The sequence below is a fragment of the Pinus tabuliformis genome, chromosome 5_2 (assembly GCF_031772625.1).
Source record: "Pinus tabuliformis cultivar Carrire ecotype Pingquan chromosome 5_2, CPIR1, whole genome shotgun sequence".
Lineage (NCBI taxonomy): Eukaryota > Viridiplantae > Streptophyta > Pinopsida > Pinales > Pinaceae > Pinus > Pinus tabuliformis.
The window spans coordinates 232218148-232239301 of record NC_142306.1 but is presented as its reverse complement, the minus strand read 5'-3'; positions in this window follow the sequence as shown (position 1 = coordinate 232239301).

The following is a 21154-nucleotide window of genomic DNA, read 5'->3' as shown; positions in this document are numbered from 1 at the left end:
TGAAACTTTAGTTCCACTAACTCTAGAGTGATCATCCTATAAGGGACATTTTATGCTCATGCATCCCCTAGTACCAACTCAATGGAAAATTCAAATTCCCTGTCAAGCCACAACTCTTAAATCTCTACAGGGAACATATTATGGAATTCTTGTAAAATTGTGTACCTCTTGAATACTTTCACCTCAACATCCTTAACTTTATCACTGAAAATATGCATTGTAAACAATACACACCCTTTATTGCAACTACACATTTCCTACATAGAAGTAAGCATCTTAACTGATATCACCTTCTTCTTACCTGACAAGATTCACTACTCTCCATTGTCATCCAAGTACACAATATCCTTTTCATAAAAATCCACCTTAGTCCTGTGAAGATAGAACCAATCCATACCCAAAAACATACCGTATGATCCCAATGGAAGCACATTTAGATGCGCTGATGTAGACATACCATTCAACTAAAATGCACCAGCTCTTACAAAATGATGAAATCTTTTCCTAGTACATATAGCCAACTATACTAACCAAGACTCTGCATGCACTTGTTTATTCAAGCCACACTTATCCACCATGTTAGGATTAATATAGCTATAATTAAATACTGCGACAATAAAAATAGAAAAGATTGACCACAAAGCTTACCTTCCATCTCGATAATAGATTTTTGGTGATCCACCTACCTCTTATCCAACACTGAATAAATCTGAGTACTCTATCCAACATCCTCCACTTTGTGTGCCTCTTGAGTAGTATAGATATGCGGTATTCCACACTAATGTTGTGGAAAATCTCTCCTGTGATGATCCATTCCATAAGTCCAACATGGTAAAGGCTTCCTTCCATCATCCTTATTATTCTCCTCAAACTAAAGTCCCTATCTTTTGTCATATGCATTAAACTTCTTATGCAGTGATGTATTCTCTTTGTTACCTACGTCCTCTAGTATTCCTCACTTCTTATCCCATTTTCCCTTAGTCTTTTCATTACCTTTACAATCCTATTTAGATTTAGACCCATTTGATTCCTCATAGCAATGCTTCAACTTTCTAATGGCTTCCTCCAGCGATATAGTCTAACAAATTCAATCCTATCCTTGAATGCTATTGACAACCCACTGATGAATCTCTAAATTTTCACTTTCTCCTCCTTAAGATAAGGCACAAATATCAACAAATCCAAGTATATATTAGTATACTCCTCATTGGTCATAGATACCATCTTCAACTCATAAAACGCCTTTTCCCTGTCATCATAGTACCTTTTAGATAGATCATTCTACGTGAAAATTATTTCGAGCTCACTCCAAGTCAACTCCTCTTCCTGAATGCCTTTGACATTCTTCACATCTTCCCACAAAAGTATGATTTAACTTTAAGACTGAACATAACTATTTTGGCCTTCATATTCTTTGAGTAATGATGCAACCAAAATAACTTATTCATTCCAAGAAACCACGCTTCTACATCTTGGGACTTATTCATTTCTCCATCAAATGTAGATGGCTTGGATTTTTTGAAATCATGTGGAAAATATCCCCTGTCACTCCTCTTGTAAGGATGACAGTGATGATGACCATGATACCTATTTGAACGAGAACTAGAGTAAAGCTCATGTCCACTACCTCATCTACCAGGTGTATCCAATAACCTGCCATCTCTGATGGTGTCATCTATATCCGAATTGTGCCCAATATGATACCTGCTAACATATGCTCCATTAGTCTTGTCCTCCTATCCATGACTTATCCTAAGCAGTCCCCATCTCTGTAAGTTTGACAAACTCTAAAGGATCACTGCATTGAGCTCTGTGTGTTTCTCTTGTGACTTGGAAAGTCTCTCTTGTGACTTAATGATCCTATCATTACCTTATTTGCAACTTCTTAACTCTACCATTAAATGTCTCAATGTGTCTGCTATGTGAGGTAAGTACTCACCACCATGTTACTCATATAATTTTTAGGGAGAATCACGTGAATTGTATTCTGCTATTTTTATTTTCATCTTTGATCCTCTTCTTTCTGCAAGTATACCATGTCAGCTAAACCAAAATATAAACATAATCAACATAGCTTAGTGAAGTTAAGGAGATGTTATCTCATCAACAAGATCAATCCATATTACCATAACATATATATATACAACATAATCATCATATTCATCATCTCAACATTAACCTATGCATGCTAACACAACTGCAAGAATTACCATCACCATGCATATGTAACGCCCACATAGACCACAAGCATAATGAACACATATGCAACCGACATGCATTAATGACCAAAACAACCCAACAACAACATCATCAACTTATACATGACAACAAAATTGCAATAATGACCACCACCATACATACACATCAACCGCAATACAACCTCCATGCATGCATGGCAAACACATTCCATCCATCCAATCCAACTATTAAACTTAGGAGCTCTGATACCACTCTATTACCACCCTACCCCTTATTTACTCACTGTAACTTGCTCACTAGGATAAACATGAAGATGAGAGTTACTATGTGAGACCTGATAGCTAAGATGCACTTACAGAAAATTGGTTCCATATATCCATAATTGGTTGGAACCACCCAGTGACACATGATCACATTGTTATCAGCCCAAGTTGACCCAACACTATTTCTTTTCAAATTCGTCTCCTTAAATTTAACATAAATTTCTATTTTTGGCAGTTTTCCAGGGTTCTAATCTTCCGCAGCCTTTTTGGGGGCCGAAATGACATTTTCAGGGACAACAGAAAGTCTAGAAAAGTGTGAGAGTAATGTCGCCATCACTTTTCAAGCTCCTCATGGATATCTTGGAAACAAGGTATTATGATAGTCAAATGAATATCATATGAAAAATTTATGACCCTAGGATGTTGGAGGTATGAATTAATCTTTTATACAAACACTTTGTTTACATAGTACCTATAGGTTATAAATACCTATCTATTCATTAATTCAATAAGCTCACTAGAGAACCATAATTGACACAATGACAAAGCTAAACATTCAATGTCAACTCAAAACTTGACCTAGACTGACTAAAACATACTAGGCATTTCATCAAACACATTGTGAACATGTAATCTATAGGTCATAAATGCATATCTGAACATAGGGGTTTGATACTTATCTAAGAATCATCACAAAGTTCTATTTACCTCTCACAATGGATGAAATAACATCTATTAGGTTGTGCATTCAATAACCATTCATTTACGAATCAAAACATGTTAAGAGGCACAACTAGAATTTTTCATGAAACCATGCTTATAACCAACATATAACCAGAATCATAGCAATGATAGAACAACAATAAAACCCACATATTAACAAGTATAAATAGTCATGAGATACAAGAGGGAAAGATCTCCTATTAACATATGCAAATCCAACCAAATCAGGGACTTTCATGTACTACCCAACCATAGATTGGGTTGAACTAAATCTCTCTTTCAGCCAATCACCCCCATGCCATATTCCAAGAATGAATTTTGGATCTCATGTAATAAACAAACCAAAACCAAACCAGGTATTCTAGAGGCTAAATCACCTCAACCATCAACCAATGATTCCACCTCACGGTCGGATATTACTAACCATCACATGATCGATCTCTACCCAAGGTGTCTAGGGATCTAGAGAATTTGTTCCAACACTTCTACATGACTAATAACTTAACCTACAGGGGCTCCAAAGCATTTGTCCAACCAAGGTTCCAGGACAAGTAAATCAACCCACCAAGGGTTACAAACAATTTGTCCAACCAAGGCTTCCAGTACTATGGACTCGACCCAATTTATTCAAGGACTTCTAGAGAATTTGTCCAACCATGGCTTTAGGAACTAGTAACTCAACATACAACCATAAGGAACATGAAAACCAATCATGAAACAAATTGGAAAACCCACAACATTAAGGTTATCCAGGAAATGGAAAGGCTAGGCAAAACCACTATCAATCCAGGCAATCCTCCATGCCAATGACAAATCATAACCAATTAACTAGATGCATATATCATGCATGCCAAAGCTAACAAGGAAATCATATATGAAACTTGGTACCTACAAAGCAAACATGTTGTAGCTACTAATCCTTCTATCCCCTTGGATTTTCATGCTTTTTCTTTTCCTTCTTTCTCCAAATCCAAAGTATGCCACAATATTCCATGAAACTCTAAGTGCACATGAGTGCATGAGAGGGAATAGAGGAGAGATCCAAGATAACACTGAAAAAAGGTAGTGAGCTGATCCTTAGAAGAATTTTTATCATCGAGGCCTTTATTTTCTTCATTTTCCTTTATTTCTCCTTCAATTTTCCTAACATGTAATTATGTGACCTTTCACCTTCCTTTTCTCTTGTTTTCCTTTATTTTATAAATAAAATTCTAATAAATGCCTCTTTGCCTTTGCCGTTTCCTTTCCCAATCTACATAGCCATAATTAATGACAAGTGATACCCATCAGTATGTTTTTTCCCAACATTCAACTTAGAATACGTGTCCCATGACCTTTGTCTTATTTTGTGTTTCTTAACTTTATTACATAGATTCTTTACCAGGGTTGTTATAGAACCCCCCCCCTCCTTGGGGAACACCGTCCTTAGTGTTCAATGAAACTTATAAACCAACAAACACATGTTGTCCATGGAGATTTATAACAAAACTTGATGCAAAATTTACATCATATTGATCTTTTAAAATCACAACCAACATATCATGAACACCATACCGCTCACTGGAGATTTATAACATAGATTGATGCGGTATTTAAAACATAAATATGCATATAGACATAACCAAAACATAACATGAAAACATATATCAAAAGACATCCACTCAACCAGTGAATAGAGAAGGATACATAACACGTATTTGATCAACCATCTCCCATATAGCTTCATTAAGACTAAAGTGCTTTCACTACACTTTGACTTGCTCGATTCCTCGATTCTGGAGCATGAGCATATTTTTCTGCAAAATACACTAAGGTTTTGGTTGGAATTCTCTTTCTGGTTCCACCTACAATATAGACCATTCAATCACATAATCAACATATTTCACATACCTCTGAAGAAATGACACATGAAAAACATCGCGGACTTTCATTTTCGAAAGCGATGAAAGTCGATAGGTTACTGGTCCAACCTCCCAATAATCTTGAAAGGTCTATAATACAAAGGTGCCAACTTCGTACATGATCCAATCCCAACCTGAAACTCCTTAAACACCCTGTGTTGATTTGCATAAATATTTTATCTATCCTGTGCTTCCTTTAGATTCTTCTTGATAACCTTCATTTCCTATTCCATCTCTGCCAACATGTCGAGGCCAATCAACACCATGTTCATTGGATCACTCCAACTTATAGGAGTATTATAACACCACCCATAAAGTGCCTCAAATGGACTCATCCTCAAATATTCATAATACCGATTATTATATTCAAACTCCACTGGTGGAAGATACTCTTCCCATTTTTGTTATTGATGCATGACATACATTCTCAACATGTCCTCTAGAATCTTGTTGACCTTATTTGTCTGTCTATCTATCTACGGATGATAAGTTGTATGAAAGGTGAACTCTATCCCAAAACCTACAAATAACTCTTTTCAAAAACTTGAAAGTGAACTTGGAATCTCTGTCTGACACAATCTTCGTAGGAATACCATTGAACCTCACTATATATCTAACAAAGACATATGCTCCCTCACTAGGTGAATAAGTAGATTTCACTGGAACAAAGTGACCTACCTTTGTCAACCTGTGAACCAAAACCATAATAGAATCATGTTGTCTAGATGTCCTTGGAAAACTTGTAATGAAGTCCATGGAAATGAACTCCCATTTCCACTCTGGAATCAAAATCAGCTACAGTAATCCACCTGGATGCTTACACTTAGCTTTTACCTTTTCACATTCCGAGTGTCTCACAACAAAATCTACCACCTCTTTCTTCAAAATTTGGCCAATTGTAGAACTTATTCACATCTGTCAATGTTTTTTGATATCTCGGGTGACTTGAATATAGTTTCACATGAAATTCCATCAAGGTAAGCTACTTGAGCTCACTGTTTTCCGATAAATAGATCATGTCCCTAAATCTGACCAAACCATCTCTCGTTAGATGATAGTCCAAATCCTACTCACCTATACCCTACTATTGTATGTTGTTCTTAAGCTAGCTTGGTACTTGCCTTTTTGTTGTCCTACCTACAAGATCTAATCATGTAAATCTACTCCATATGAACTCATAACTACTATGTGATTTACTTTCACTCTTCTACTAAGAGCATTTGCAACCCTCTTCTATTTTCCCTTGATGTACCTAATCATGAAGTAAAACTCACTAATTATAGCCAACCACCTAGCTTGCCTCAAATTCAGCTTAGGTTGGTCAAACAAATATCTCAATCCACTTTGATCACTCATTAAGATAAATCTCCTCCAAAGAATATTGTGTCTCCAAATCTTCAATGCATGGATGATAATTTCCAACACAGATCATGCATCACATAATTCTTCTCATGTTCATTCATTTTACTTGATTTTGTATAAAAATACCTGTCCTTCCCGCATTATAACCCTAAAAAGTCCTCTCTTACAAGAATTTATAGACACCACAGACTCTTTGTATGGATTTGTGGTACTTATAACTGGAGCATTTCTCAACAACTACTTTAATTGATCAAAACTGGCTACGCATTCCTTTGTCCATTCAAATTTCCTTTTGTTTCACTGCAATGATGTAATAGGATAGGCAATCTACAATAATTTCATAATGAACCTCCTATAATTACCTACCACCCTGTTGATGCCTCTAAAATCCTAGCACCAACATTGGGGATAACCACCCAGTCTGGACCTTAGTACAACTCCTTTTCTGTTTGGTGTGGTGGCTCCAACTGGATATTATGGGACCATTTCCCCATATAATGAATGGTTTGATGGGTGTTTTTTTTTATAATGTATAAGGATGATAAGTGCTTTAACCTATAACTCAAAAATATACAAATATACTTTTCTAACCTGGGTAATATATTAACAATATGATTTCTAATTATTTCTAATAGACAAATAATCATATAGATGAATTACTAAATGATAGAAAGATGCATTCATAGATAATGATTACTTTTTTTAAGAAATTAAACAAAGTAATTATAAATAAAACATATTGCATTCATAACAATGTATATCGCTGACATATATCTTTAAATTATAACAATTCTAAATCTTCATAGATGACATGATAAATAATTGTTTTGAAGAGCATACATACATCAACAATAGCAACTCTTTTAAAAGGAATGCTTCATCACATAAGGAAACAAGACAAAAGAATAGTGATAGAAATACCACATGCATTTCAGTCTTTCCAATGCAAATGACACTCTGATTCCACTTTCTTATTTGAGATAACTTCCAAGAGATACAAAAGTGCAAGTCCTGAAAAAGTTTCTTCATAAAGATGTAGAACCTTGATCCACTACTGATAAAAAAATATATTCAAAAGTACAAAAGTGTAACTTCTCAAGTCAATTTTTTATGCAAATTGAGGACCCTTTCTTAAAATACATGAAAGAGTTTAAATAATAAAATAAAAACTATCTACCAATGAAAATTGATTTGAGTTGTTGAAACTGTAAACATGAAAATCTGGGATTTGGTTTATGAAAATAACAGTGCGATAGCCTTTTAACTGATTCATTGTATCTACTTCTTCTCTTGTACTTGCAACTGATAAATTGAGAGCATTTTCTGAATTTCCGAAGGATGACTCAGCCTAGAATGTAGTTGAGCTATATACGTAGCATCTGAAAGTTCAGGAACCATGAGATTGACGTGTCAACAAGGCATTTGGTAGCCATATGTTGGCTATGCGGCTTGACTAGGAAAAACCAAAATGCATCCCAAGTCAAGTTTTGCACTTTGCCGATTTGTTCTTCTCTGCTGGCCAGATCCTGTCTCCATTGATCTTCTAGCACTTTTTCTTTTGGGAGATTTCCTGGAGAGTAATTGGAGATCAAGTTAGTTCCATATAATCTATCATTTACCAACTCGATCACACTATTCATTATAGCCCTAGCTCTAGAAGTAGCTCTTTCAGCCTTTATTAACTGTGATTCCCACTCTGAAAACAAGATTTCTTTGTGTGATGCTTGGATTTTTGGTAGATTAGAAGCCATGCCTTCTTCTGAACTTTTCTAAGAGAGAAATATGCCTTCTTCTGAACTTTGCCAAGAGAGAAATATCGTTACCTTAACATCTCCGTTTTCAAATTATAGCCCGGTGTCAACTACCTATTCAATGAGTGATGTAGTGATAGTACACAATGGGTCAACCAATGATATTTTATGGCAAAGGATATTTAGTTGTCGAGATAAGTCTTTGGTCACCTCCAGGGATTATTTCTTGAATTCACCAATCTTTGGATAACCTTTGAATTTATTTACCTGTAAGTACAGCTGTGACACTTGTTCTTCTTTAGCATTCTTTTCCTATTGATTTTCCACTTGAAGGTTGTTGAGTTCTTGAGACAACTTTTGTTGTTTCTGGAAAGCTTGTTGATCGATCTTTTGTTTCTCCAGATTTAACTGTTCATTTAGTTCCTCATTCTATTGTTTTTGCTCTGTTAGTTGTTGCTCAAGCTGTCCGACTTTCTGTTGTTCCATTACCATTTACTCTTCAAGTTGGGTGACCTTTAGATCCTTTTCCTTGATCAGTTGGCTGACCTCGGAGGCCTTGTCCATTGTAACGGCTATATAAGCACCTGCATATTGAGATAACTTGGTTAAATCCTCAAAAGAATTGACTTCTGAGTCTTTCCATACCACATTCATTAGTTCAGCTTAAGGATTTGAGAATGGTCACTAGTCAATTTTTCTCTTTTTCCTCTATCTTTTGACCACAACCCTATGCTTTGGACTGTAAAATAAATCCAAGGGTGGTATTTCCTCTACCTTCAAAACAATCTCTCTAGAAGGATTCTCTGGAGTTATTTCAATATCATGCTGAGTGTTAACTGTGCCGGCTGTCCCTTCAATTGGAATATTAGTAACAATAGGCTCCTGTGTTGTGGGTGGTTTTGGCATAATGATGTTTTGGGAGTCATTCTAGTTCTTGATCATTTGATCGAACTGCTCCCATTCCTTGATTAAGATGGAACTAATATTCACATTAGTATCTAGGAGCTCACTGGTCTTTTCATTTGTCTACTCCTTTTCAGGACTTTTCTCCTTTTTGGGACCCTTCTCCTTTTCAGGACTCTTCTCAGTAGTTTTTTCTTCACTCTGGCTTTCTTGTTGCACCATAGGGGTAATGTTTAATAAATCCAGAGGCATTTTTTGTAACCTCTGTGTCCTGAATTGCATAACCTTATCTATCCCCCCTACTCCTAATTTGATCTTTGCTAGATGTTTTACCCGTGAAAATGACTCAGTCAAAGATAACAAGTCATTGTATTCATCTTTCTCATGTTCAAACTTGGCAAGCTTCACCTGAGTGGTAAAGTTGTAAGCCACTACTTTTGGATCGTACTGTCTCTTGGGAATGACTGCCAATTTCAGAATTTTTATCTTATCTGCTTCTTTCTCTGCATGTTTTAAATCATGTAGTGAATAGGTACGATAGAGAAGGGGAAATGAAGGCCACATTTGTTTCTTGAAATCTTTGAGGTTCCTGGACATTCCTGTTTCTGTTATCTAGTAAGCTATTTCTCTAGCATATAGCTTATTCAAAATGTACAAGGGGAGAACATGTGGATCTGTGGTGCTGCCAAAAATTCTGAAATAGGTGAAATTTTCTTCACCGAACCAACTACCAATTGATGTTAGGTCAATATTGGCCTCATCGGATAACCAAGAAGCACGTTTGTTGAGTATGGCCTGAGGGACAGGAAAAACAAAACCATGGCAAATTCTATATCTATGATCTTTATAATTGGCCTTCCATAAATACTTATGATAAATTTGAATAGGGGTTGGGTCTTGAGGAGTCCATTTCCAACCTAGAATGGGGAAGTCAGAATTGAAGCAGATGGTATCCATAATGTAGGCTCTCATATAGAATGGGGGTATTGTTTAGGTAGTTAAAAACCTATTTCTTCTATAATCAAGGATTTGGTTGGCCATTTTATCTGATAAAATGGTTGCCCAATCCATGATATAAAAGTTAATTGTTGCTTCCATTAAAGACACCATTTCTATGGAAAACCTAGCTGAATCAGAGACTCCAAAGAGTCTACATATCATAGCACCAACATAGCAATAGGGAGATGCTAAAGAGTCCATGGAGTACATACCAAAGGATTCATGCTTATGCTTGTTTGGGCAATGTCTCCATTGCTTGATAGGGTCTGACTCTACATCTTTCTCCTTGGCGAAAGCATTTAAAAATGCCTTGTTGTAATGTTTCTAGAGGTCCAACAAATGATACATATTCTTGACATCTTCTACCCTGAATGACCTGAACATCCTTCCATTGGCTGTATAGAATGCTCTGTCAATTATGTTTATACTCTCTATTACCCATCTCACCGGGTCATTGTATGGTAACACTTTCGCGTGCGCTGCTATTTTGTGGAGGAAGGAGCTGGCTAAATCGTTAAGAGTATTTTCTGATTTATCAGTTGAACCACCCATTGATAGTCTCGACAGGGTTACGTTTTAACCATAAATAATTCATTTTCCCATCCATCTAAGGGTATAACTTTTTGAAAGATAAATCCATAAAGATATGTTTATATATATTTTTTGATTTTATATTATTTTAATTTTTTAAGATAAAAAGCCATTGTCCTGGTTTGGTAGCCAGCTTATAACAATGCCATTCACTGGTTGTAATTGAACTGAACAAGCTCGATCGTGATGAGACCCCTTGTTTTATGATTATAAGCCATTACCCTGTTTTGATATGCAGTATTGGTAATGTCAGTTTAATTAGTTCCCTATGTTCATGGTAAGCAGGGTCATGATGAGACCTCTTATCTTTTATATCAGACATATTTTAGAATTACACTCTGAAAGATCACAAACTTAGTGGATGGGGTGAATGAGTTTCTCCTTAATAGTTTATGGATGACAATTTTTTAGAGTTGTAGATGCTAAGTTTGGAAAATTCTTATTTTTTACAAATAACCTATCTTGACTTTATAAAACTTAGAATGATTTATAGTATTTTAAAGGTTTTGGAAGATTTTACAAACTTTAAAGAGGTTCTCAGAATTTCATGTTTTATTCAACTTTCCAAAACTGTAATCATTTCCTTAAAAGTTTCCACCTATTGAAAGAAAGTATTCACAATATTCTCTCAAAGAGATTTTCAATAGTAAGAGGCAAATGTAAGACTATTTACAACATTCTTTTCTAAAATAAAAAAACTTGCATAAAGAATATTTAAAGGTAAGAAGGGGTTACGTCCTTAAGAAAAGAATTTCTTTAAAATAAACCCATTCACAGGAATAGAACCTCTCTTTCCTGATAAATCTTGCAGTATGAACGTTGATGAGCCTATCTTTTCAATGATTTGAAATGCTCCAAGCCACATCTTTTGAAATTTGGTATGTTTACCTTTGTCTTCATGTGCTTTGTCCCATTTCAACATGAGATCATCAATTTGTAATGTTTTTGAGCTGGTAGAACTTGCATCAAAAGAAGATTAGAACTTGCATCAAAAGAAGATTTAATGACTTTTTGATGTTTAGCATGAGTGATTTTGGCCTTCTCCCTTTCTTCCTCCAATTTGAGGATTTGATAAAATCTTAATTGAATAGAGGAAGAAGGATTTTCTTCAATAAATTGTACTAGGGCTAGAGATTGGAGTGCTAAGTTGGAAGGTAATACAACCTCTTTCCCGTATACTAAGTTAAAAGGAGAAGTACCTATTGAGTCCTTCTGAGTTATGCGATCTGTCGATAGTGAAAATATTAAAGATTTATGCCAATTCTTTTGATTTTGATCAATAGTTCTTTTAATAATCTTAATGAGATTCTTATTAGTTGACTTTTCCAAACCATTACCTTGAGGATAGTAATTAGTAGAATATTTTAGTTTAAAACCTCTCTTAAGAGAAAATTCAATTATACTACTCCTATAAAAATAAGACTAATAGATATGTTCATTTAGTCTTTGTTTTAGCTGAAGATCATGATCGCTTTCATCAATAATCTGATCATCATAAGATTTTTCAAAAGTCAAGAAATTTAGGATGTCTTCATCATGATTAAATACCCGCTAATTGGTGCCATTGTCTGGGACAGATGGCCAAAAAATTAATTCAATTGAAAACCTATCTGGACCATAATCGTCAGATGGAAGGAGCTTACAAGCAACATTAGCGAATAAATCAGCTGTTGCATTCTGAGATCTAGGAACAAGAGAAATTTTGAATGCCAAAAAATGAGTTATGAGATCTTGGACAAGGGATTGATAATGTTTTAGATGTCCTAAAAGACAATGGATAGTGTTCCTTACTTGTTCGATGACAATTTTGGAATCACAAAATACTTTCAAATATTGAATATTCATGTCTATTTCTTTATAGAGCCCTTAGATCAATGCCTCATATTCTACATTGTTATTGGTACACTCAAATTCTAGCCTGCATGATAGCATAGTTTTTTCCCCTTTTGGACTAACTAAAATACACCCTACTCCTACACCATCATTGGATTTTGTTCCATCAAAATATAAAGACCAAAATAAAGGCTTATCTACAAATTTATTTAAAAGTTTGTCAGCAATACTAACACATCTTGAGGTATCAGTATGAGTGAAATTTTCAATTTGTGATGTGATACTATTAACAAGAAAAGGAGATTGTTGAGCATTAAAATTTCCAAAAAAATGACTCTGCTGAGTAATTTCTGAGAATATTGTTATTGAAAGCAACAGGTTGGTTTTCTTATCCAAACTCTGTTACTATATGAGTCATGTGGTTTCCCCTACCTATTTTGATTTCATTTCATTTCCCTTTATAGGGAAGCCACATGTGAGACCAATCAGTGGAAATCTAACCATGGAGCTTCTCAGACCATTCCCTGCTTAGACTTAAACCATAAAATTCAGGGATGTCGACAATCAATATATCAATTCTTTGAACTACTCTTAGATTAGATGATAACCTAATAGTAACTGAATTATTCTCTCCTAAAACTTGCACTTCACTCTAATCTAACTGAACATTATGAACTGCATATTTTTGGGGCTCAATGTTTAATTTGGAGCAAACTGAGGCTGGCATTATGTTAGATGAAGCCCCTGAATCTGTCAGGCAGTTGTGCAAATTTCTATTATAGATATCATAAGTCAAGAGAAAAGGAGGAGTATGATAATTAGACCTATCTCCGATCAAAACAACATCAATAACATCTACCTTATCTGAAGTTGGTTTACCTAATCCTTTTGTTGCCTTGGTTAATACACCGGTTGGAAGAGGAGAAGAAGGTACTACATTTAACTCTTTAAGTAACAATTTCTGTTGATTTTTTAGCTTGCTAAGTTCATGTAAAGAAATATTTTCTCAAGTCTTCTTCATGTCTTCCAAAATGTTGTAATCCATAGAGTTAGCAACTACTAACGTTTTAGACAATGAGGGAGCATTAGAGGATGATGGTTGATTTTGGGTAGGCACAACTGGAGTTTTCTTCATGGGAGCTTTATCTTTAGTAGCAGGGCTTGAATTTGTATTCTTTGGATTTGTTTGAATAGGCTATGCTGCATTTTTACTCCTGGTATTTACTGGGAGAGCTTCTTGTTCACTTTCAGTATTAGAGTTAGGCAATATAAAGTCCCACATTCCATGACATTCAACTATTTCATCTTCTTCTGTTTCCTCTGATGATAAACTTGTGTCTTCATCTTCATCATCATCTAAATCTGATTCAACATTGGATATGGAATTAGGTGGTTTAGGGTCAGTTGACTGATTTCTTCTAAAGTTTCTAAATGGTTTTTTAGTAGAAGTTTCAGATACCTGCTTTTTTATTTCCACCATTTCATTGGAAATATTTTTCAGAACCTTTTGTAAGCCTTCCATGTCATATGGGTCTTTAACTTCTTTCTTATTTGAATCATCTTTGAAAGTAACCTTTTTGGATTTTCTTTCTTCAAGAGCGTTTTTCTTTTCCAAAGCAATGATATGTTTTTCAACAACGATCGCTTCCTTCATATTTTCTGCTAATGTGGGTTTGGCAGCCCTATCAACGAACATGGCTATATTTGAAGGTAAAGAAGAGATATACCATTCGCTTTAGAATTCTTCACTAGGCTTGGATGTTGCAGGAATTTTATTCAACAGTTTATTAAATTGAGATTTGAAGTCTTTGATGGGTTCCTTTGATTCAGATTTCAAATTGGAGAGAACATTAATCAAAGTCGATATGAACCTATCATCTCCAAACTTGGTTAAAAATTGCTCCTGAAAAACATCCCAGCTATTGATGGATCCTGGTGGTAATGAAAAATACCATGATCTAGCTAGCCCTTGTAGAGTGTATGGAAATAACCTAACAACAACGTCTTCTTATGTTACCCCATTCAAGTTTATGGACAACATGAAATTGTTTATATGTTCTTCTGCTAATATGCCAATGTTTGGATTAAATCTTGGTAGTCATTTTTTAGGATGAGCTAGTAATTGACTTAAAGGTGAAAGCATTGTGACAGCTCCTGGATTGGTCCATGGCCTTGGTTGAGGTTGTACCATTTTTGCGCTAATAGTAAAAGAAGGTGAGGAGGTAGTTGAAAGTGATTGGGTAGAGGATGTTGGAGTAAATGTACCCTTATGGACTATGATTTGGAGTTGTGAAATAGGTGGATGACTTTGCAATAGTTTAGATGGAATAGATGATGATGAGGAAAGAGTCTCACTATCAGACTCTAAAGGTGTCTTCCTAGTTCTTTTTTGACTTAGCAAAGGAAATTTAGTTGGTCGAATACCAAGCTTTTCACTCTATGCTCTAGTAAGAGGCTGAGATGGAATATATTGCGAAGTCTCACTGCCTCAGAATAACTCAGATTGTTCTTGTGATATCGAAAACCCTTGGATTTTATGAATCTAGGTTTGTACTTCAGGGAGTTCAAAGAGAAGAATTGTCACGCATGGTTAAGGTTTCAGCAGTGGGTGTTGTATTTTCATTTTCAACTTCTCGCTTAAAAATAGGAGATTTAGAATGCGAAGGAGAAGTTGGAGGAGATGGTGAGGTAGTTTTACTCTTAGAATGGCCTATGGATTTAGATTCGCTCACCATTCACAATTTAGGCCCTCCTTCTAGCACCAAAAATGTTGATGCCTCTAACATCCTAGCACCAACATTGGGGATAACCACCTGGTCTGAACCTTAATACAACTTCTTTTTCGTTTGGTGCAGTGGCTCTGACTGGATATTATGGGACTAGTTTCCCATATAATGAATGGTTTGATGGATGTTTTGTTTTATAATGTATAAGGATGATAAGTTCTTTAACCTATAACTCAAAAATATACAAATATACTTATCTATCCCAGGTAGTATATTAACAATGTGATTTCCGACTATTTCTAATAGACAAATAATCATATAGATGAATTACTGATCAATAGAAAGATGCATTCATAGATAATGATTACTTTGTTTAAGAAATTAAACAAAGTAATTATAATAAAACATATCACATTCATAAAAATGTATACTGCTAACATATATATTCAAAGTATAACAATTCTAAATCTTCAAAAATGACATCATAAAGAATTGTTTTGAAGAGCATACATACATCAACAATAGCAACTTTTAAAAGGAATGCTTCATCACATAAGGAAACAAGACAAAAGAACAATGATAGAAATACCGCATGCATTTGAGCCTTTCTAATGAAAATGACACTCCGATTCCACTTTCTTATTTGAGATAACTTCTAGGAGATACAAAAGTGCAGGTCTTGAAAAATTTTCTTCATAAAAATGTAGAACCTTGATCCACTACTGATAAAAAATATATTCAGAAGTACAAAGGTGTAACTTCTCAAATCAAGTTTTTACGCAAAATGAGGACCCTTTCTTAAAATACATGAAAGGGTTTAAATAATAAAATAAAAACTATCTGTCAATGAAAATCGCTTTGAGCTGTTGAAACTACAAACATGAAAATCTGGGATTTGGTTTACAAAAATAATAGTGAGATAACCTTTTAACTGATTCATTGCATCTACTTATTCTCTTGTACTTGGAGCTGACAAATTGAGAGCATTTGCTGAATTTTCGGAGGATGACTCAGCCTAGAATGTAGTTGAGCTGTATACGTAGCATCTGAAAGTTCGGGAACCATGAGATTGACAGCATCGGAAAGGCATTTGGTAGCCATCTATTGGCTGTGTGGCTTGACTAGGAAAAGTAAAAATGCATCCCAAGTCAAGTTTTTCACTTTGCTGATTTGTTCTTTTCTGTTGGCCAAATCCTATCTCCATTGATCTTCTAACGCTTTTGCTTTCGGGAACTTTCTTGGAGAGCAATCAGAGTTCAAGTTAGTTCTGTATAAGCTATCATTAACCAACTCAATCACACTGTTCATTGTAGCCCTAGCTCTGGAAGTAGCTCTTTCGGCCTTTATCAACTGTGGTTCTCACTCTGAAAACAAGATTTCTTTGTGCGATTCTTGGATTTTTGGTAGATTAGTAGCCATGGCTTCTTCTGAACTTTACGGAGAGAGAAATTTTGTTACCTTATCATCTGCGTTTTCAAATTCTAGCCTAGTGCCAACTACCTATTAATTGAGTGATGCACTGGTAGTGCACAATGGGTCAACCAATGGTATTTTATGGCAAAGGATATTTAGTTGTCGAGATAAGGCTTTGGTCACCTCCAGGGCTTCTTTCTTGAATTCACCAATCTTCGGATAACCTTTGAATTTATATACCTGTAAATGCAGCTGTGCAACTTGTTCTTCTTTAGCTTTGTTTTCTTGTTGAATTGCCATTTGAAGCTTGCTGAGTTCTTGACACAACTATTTTTGTTTCTGGAGAGCTTGCTGATCGATCTTTTGTTTCTCCAAATTTAACTGTTCTTTTTGTTGCTCATTCTATTGTTTTTTCTTTGCTAGTTGTTGTTCAAGCTATCTGATTCTCTATTGTTCTACTGCCATTTTCTCTTCAAGTTGGGTGATCCTTAGATCCTTTTCCTTGATTAGTTGGCTAACTTTGGAGGCCTTGTCCATTGTACCGGTTGTATATGCACCTGCATATTGAGATAACTTGGTTAAATCCTTAGAAGGATTGACTTCTGAGTCTTTCCATACCACATTCATCAGTTCATATTGACGAGTTGAGAATGGTCATTGGCCAATTTTTCTCCTTTTCCTCTATCTTTTGACCACAACCCTATGATTTAGACTATAAAATACATCCAGGGGTAGTAATTTCTCTACCTTCAAAGCAATCTCCCCAGAACGGTTCTCTGGAATTATTTCAATATCACACTAAGTGTTAATTGTGTCGAATACCCCTTAAATTGTAATATTAGTAACAATAGACTCCTGTGTTACGGGCGATTTTGGAATAATGATGTTTTGCGAGTCATTCTGGTTCTTGATCATTTGATCGAACTACTCCCATTCCTTGATTAAGCTAGAATCAATATTCACATCGGTATCTAGGAGCTCGCTTGTCTTTTCATTTGTCTACTCCTTTTCGAGACTTTTCTCCTTTTCGAGACTCTTCTCCTTTTCAAGACTCTTCTCCTTTTCAAGACTCTTCTCAGTAGTTTGTTCCTCACTGTGGCCTTCTTGCTGCACCATAGGTGTAGTGTTCAATAAATCCAGAGGGAGTGTTCGTAACCTCTGTGTCTTGAACTGCATAAGCTTATCTATCCCCCCTGCTCCTAATTTGATCTTTGCTAGATGTTTTACCCGTGAAAATGACTCAGCCGAAGAGAAGAAGTCATCATAGTCATCTTTCTCATGTTCAAACTTGGCAAGCTTTACCTGAGTGGTAAAGTTGTAAGCCACTGCTTTTGAATCATATTGTCTCTTGTGAATGATTGCCAATTTTAGAATTTTTATCTTCTCTGCATGTTTGAAATCATGCAGTAAATAAGTACCACAACGGAGGGGAAATGAAGGCCACATTTGTTTCTTGGAATATTTGAGGTTCCTAGACATTCCTGTTTCTATTATTTGGTAAGCTATTTCTCTGGCCAATAGCTTATCCGGAATGTACAAGGGGAGAACATGTGGATCTGTGGTGCTGCCAAAATGTCTAACATAGGTAAACCTTTCTTCACCGAACCAACTACCGATTGATGTTAGGTCAATACTGGCCTCATCAGATAACCAAGGAGCAAGTTTGTTGAATATGGCCTAATGGACGGGTGTTGGGTAGCGAAGGTCTCGTGTAAGGGTTTTGGGACAGAAAGCCTAGAAATTAGGATTAAACTATTGTAAAAACTCGGAAGTATGCGGACCACAAAATGTAAAAGGTCGATTCAAATGGCTTTCTACCCAAGAAATAATGTAAGATAATAGAAGTAAGTCAGTCTATGGACCATAGATAGGTATAAATAGAGCGCGACTCTATGGGGGGAAAAGCAGTTCTTTGGAGAGTATGATTTTGAGATCTGAAATGTAATGGGTGTCTGAGAAGAGGATTCTGAGAGCATCTGTAAGTCCAAGTCAAGGGTTTGGGTAGAGGATAGAGGCTCTGCAGATATGTGCATAGAGGCCTAGAAGAGTCTGTAGCTATGTGCGCGGACCCCTAGAGCTAAGTGCGTAGGGCATATCTGGATGTAAGGGTGATAAGTGGAAATAAAGATAAGTTTCTCTTGAATTTTGTGTTAATTCTGAACTATCGCACCTCTGTTATTTTATGGTTAATGAAACTGTATTGATCTGTGCGCATATGCTTCTCAAGTACTTGTGAATCGGGTTTAATCTTAATATGCGAACTAAATGAAAGTAATAAATGTTTTCTTAAAGACCTCTCTAAGTAGACCTGGGTTATAATACTTAATCGAATAAACTAGATCTATAATCAGTGCAGTAAGAGAAAGCTAATTATCTAGATCTACGTGGATCTAGCGTAGCGCAAAGCTACAGGACAGCGCGTGAACCTCTCAGACCACATCTAGACATCCCATGGGTGTGGAAACCTAGTTCCAGCACCCTCCCCTGCTACCTCAGGTGAGACCTCAGTCCGCACTCCACGGGTTGTTGCCAAAAGGGCTGGTAGCTGCGGGATTTGCTTAGCTAAATAATTCTTTCGAACCTGGGTCAGGTCCATATAAGCCAACAAATGGTTCCGTTGCTAAGACTAGGATCTGCTTAAGGGGTGTTTAGTGTGGAACACTGAGAGAAAAACCTTGAAGGATCGAAATGATCAGGGATGGTAATAGATCAAGGGTAACTATGGAAAGTGTGATTTAGTTGCTGGTATTCAAGGGAGAAGGAGGCGAAGACCCGGAGAAATTTTGGTTTGTGCTAACATCAGTATGGAACGCGTAGCAGATCGCAGATGAAAATATTATGAAAGCTACCTTAGTCAGCGCACTGCAAGACCGAGTGCTGACATGGTACATGAAATATTCAAGTAGTAACCCAACAACGAGGATAGTAGAAATCCACACCAAATTAAAAAAGGAATTTAGCTGGCTGAAGTTAGGAAAATAGTCAGTCGTAGTGTTCAACGAGATTGTAATGATGCCGGGTGAAACTCCATGGGATTTGGATTAGAGGTTGAAAAGCGCTATCTACGAGGCCAACATGACACTAACAGATGAGCAGCACTACACTTCATTCGTCACATCATTAATGCCATATTTGAAGTTAGCTCTGTTACAACAAAAGATCTCAACCCAAGTTGAAGCACTAGAGGCAACAATGCAGCTGCACGAAACCCCAATACCCAACCCGGGGTTGGGAGTTCAGCAAATTCAAGTGCAGGTCCAAAATTTATGCTTGGAAATGCAGAAACTAAAACAAGAATAGACACCATGCTTAGAAGTCTAGGAAGAAGTATGGTGTATAAGGTGTAAGAGCCAGGGACACAATAAAGATCATTGTCCGGTCTCGGTGAATTTTGTGGTAACAGGGGAACCAAAACCATTGCAACCAGAGGCACAGGCAGGGTGGAGCACAACCACCCTACTCTGGTGCGCAATCTATCAAGTGGGAGGAAAGCACAACACTGATAACTATCATCTATTACCAAAATACAGCCAGACCCCCCAGCAACTCTTTTGCAACTTTTGTAGATCAGTTGGCCACAAAGAAAGGGATTGTCATAGATATCAAATGCTTATGGATCAATCATCTGCCTATAGAATGTAGACAAAGGCGCGAAGTTAGGATCCAACCACGGTGATTGCGTGCGGTGGGTTCCAAGGGCGCGGTCGAGGGTGGGGTAGAATGGGCCCAAGAAGGGGTCACGGGCAGCTAATTTCTTACAACTGTGGAGGACCAGGACATTACGCATGAGATTGTACCAACCCATCCATAATTTCATGCAGCTATTGTGAGCAATTCGATCATGAGCTGTTATATTGTCCTTCGCTGATAGCACAGATTTAGGAAAAGATGATAGCGCAACCAACAAGGACCCAGAATGTGTAGATGATGAGGTCCAAACCCTGCGAGGAAGATCCCAAGGTAAACATGGTGCTGAGGAGTGGCATGGCCACAGGAGTGGATGGATAGAATTCAAGCGGTGATAAGGGGACATATCGAGAAGCCCGAGGGAGCTTCACGGAGGTCTATACCGCAGGTAATAGAGATCAGCCTAAGACAGACAAGGATCCCTCGATGATAACTACCTTTTTATAGACGTATAAAATTGCTTCGCGACAACAAGGTGGTTAAAGGCTTACAGAAGTTGATAAATAGATGCACAGGGTGGAGTGAGCCTCGCGTCATTTGAAAATTGGGAAGACCTGCATCACAGACTGGAAGGGAAATGTGATTAACATCGTAGATCAGTGATTATGAGATGGAGTAGGTCATTTTAGATCTGGGCTCAGATGCCAACGTATTGTTGAAACAAACATGGGAGCGCATGGGTAGGCCTACACTACAATGGTCCCCTATCCAATTATGGATGGAAAATCAACAGAAGGTGCTGCCCATGGGAAGGCTGCAAGGGGTTACGGTAGACCTTGATGGTGCAAGTACCCGCATGGATT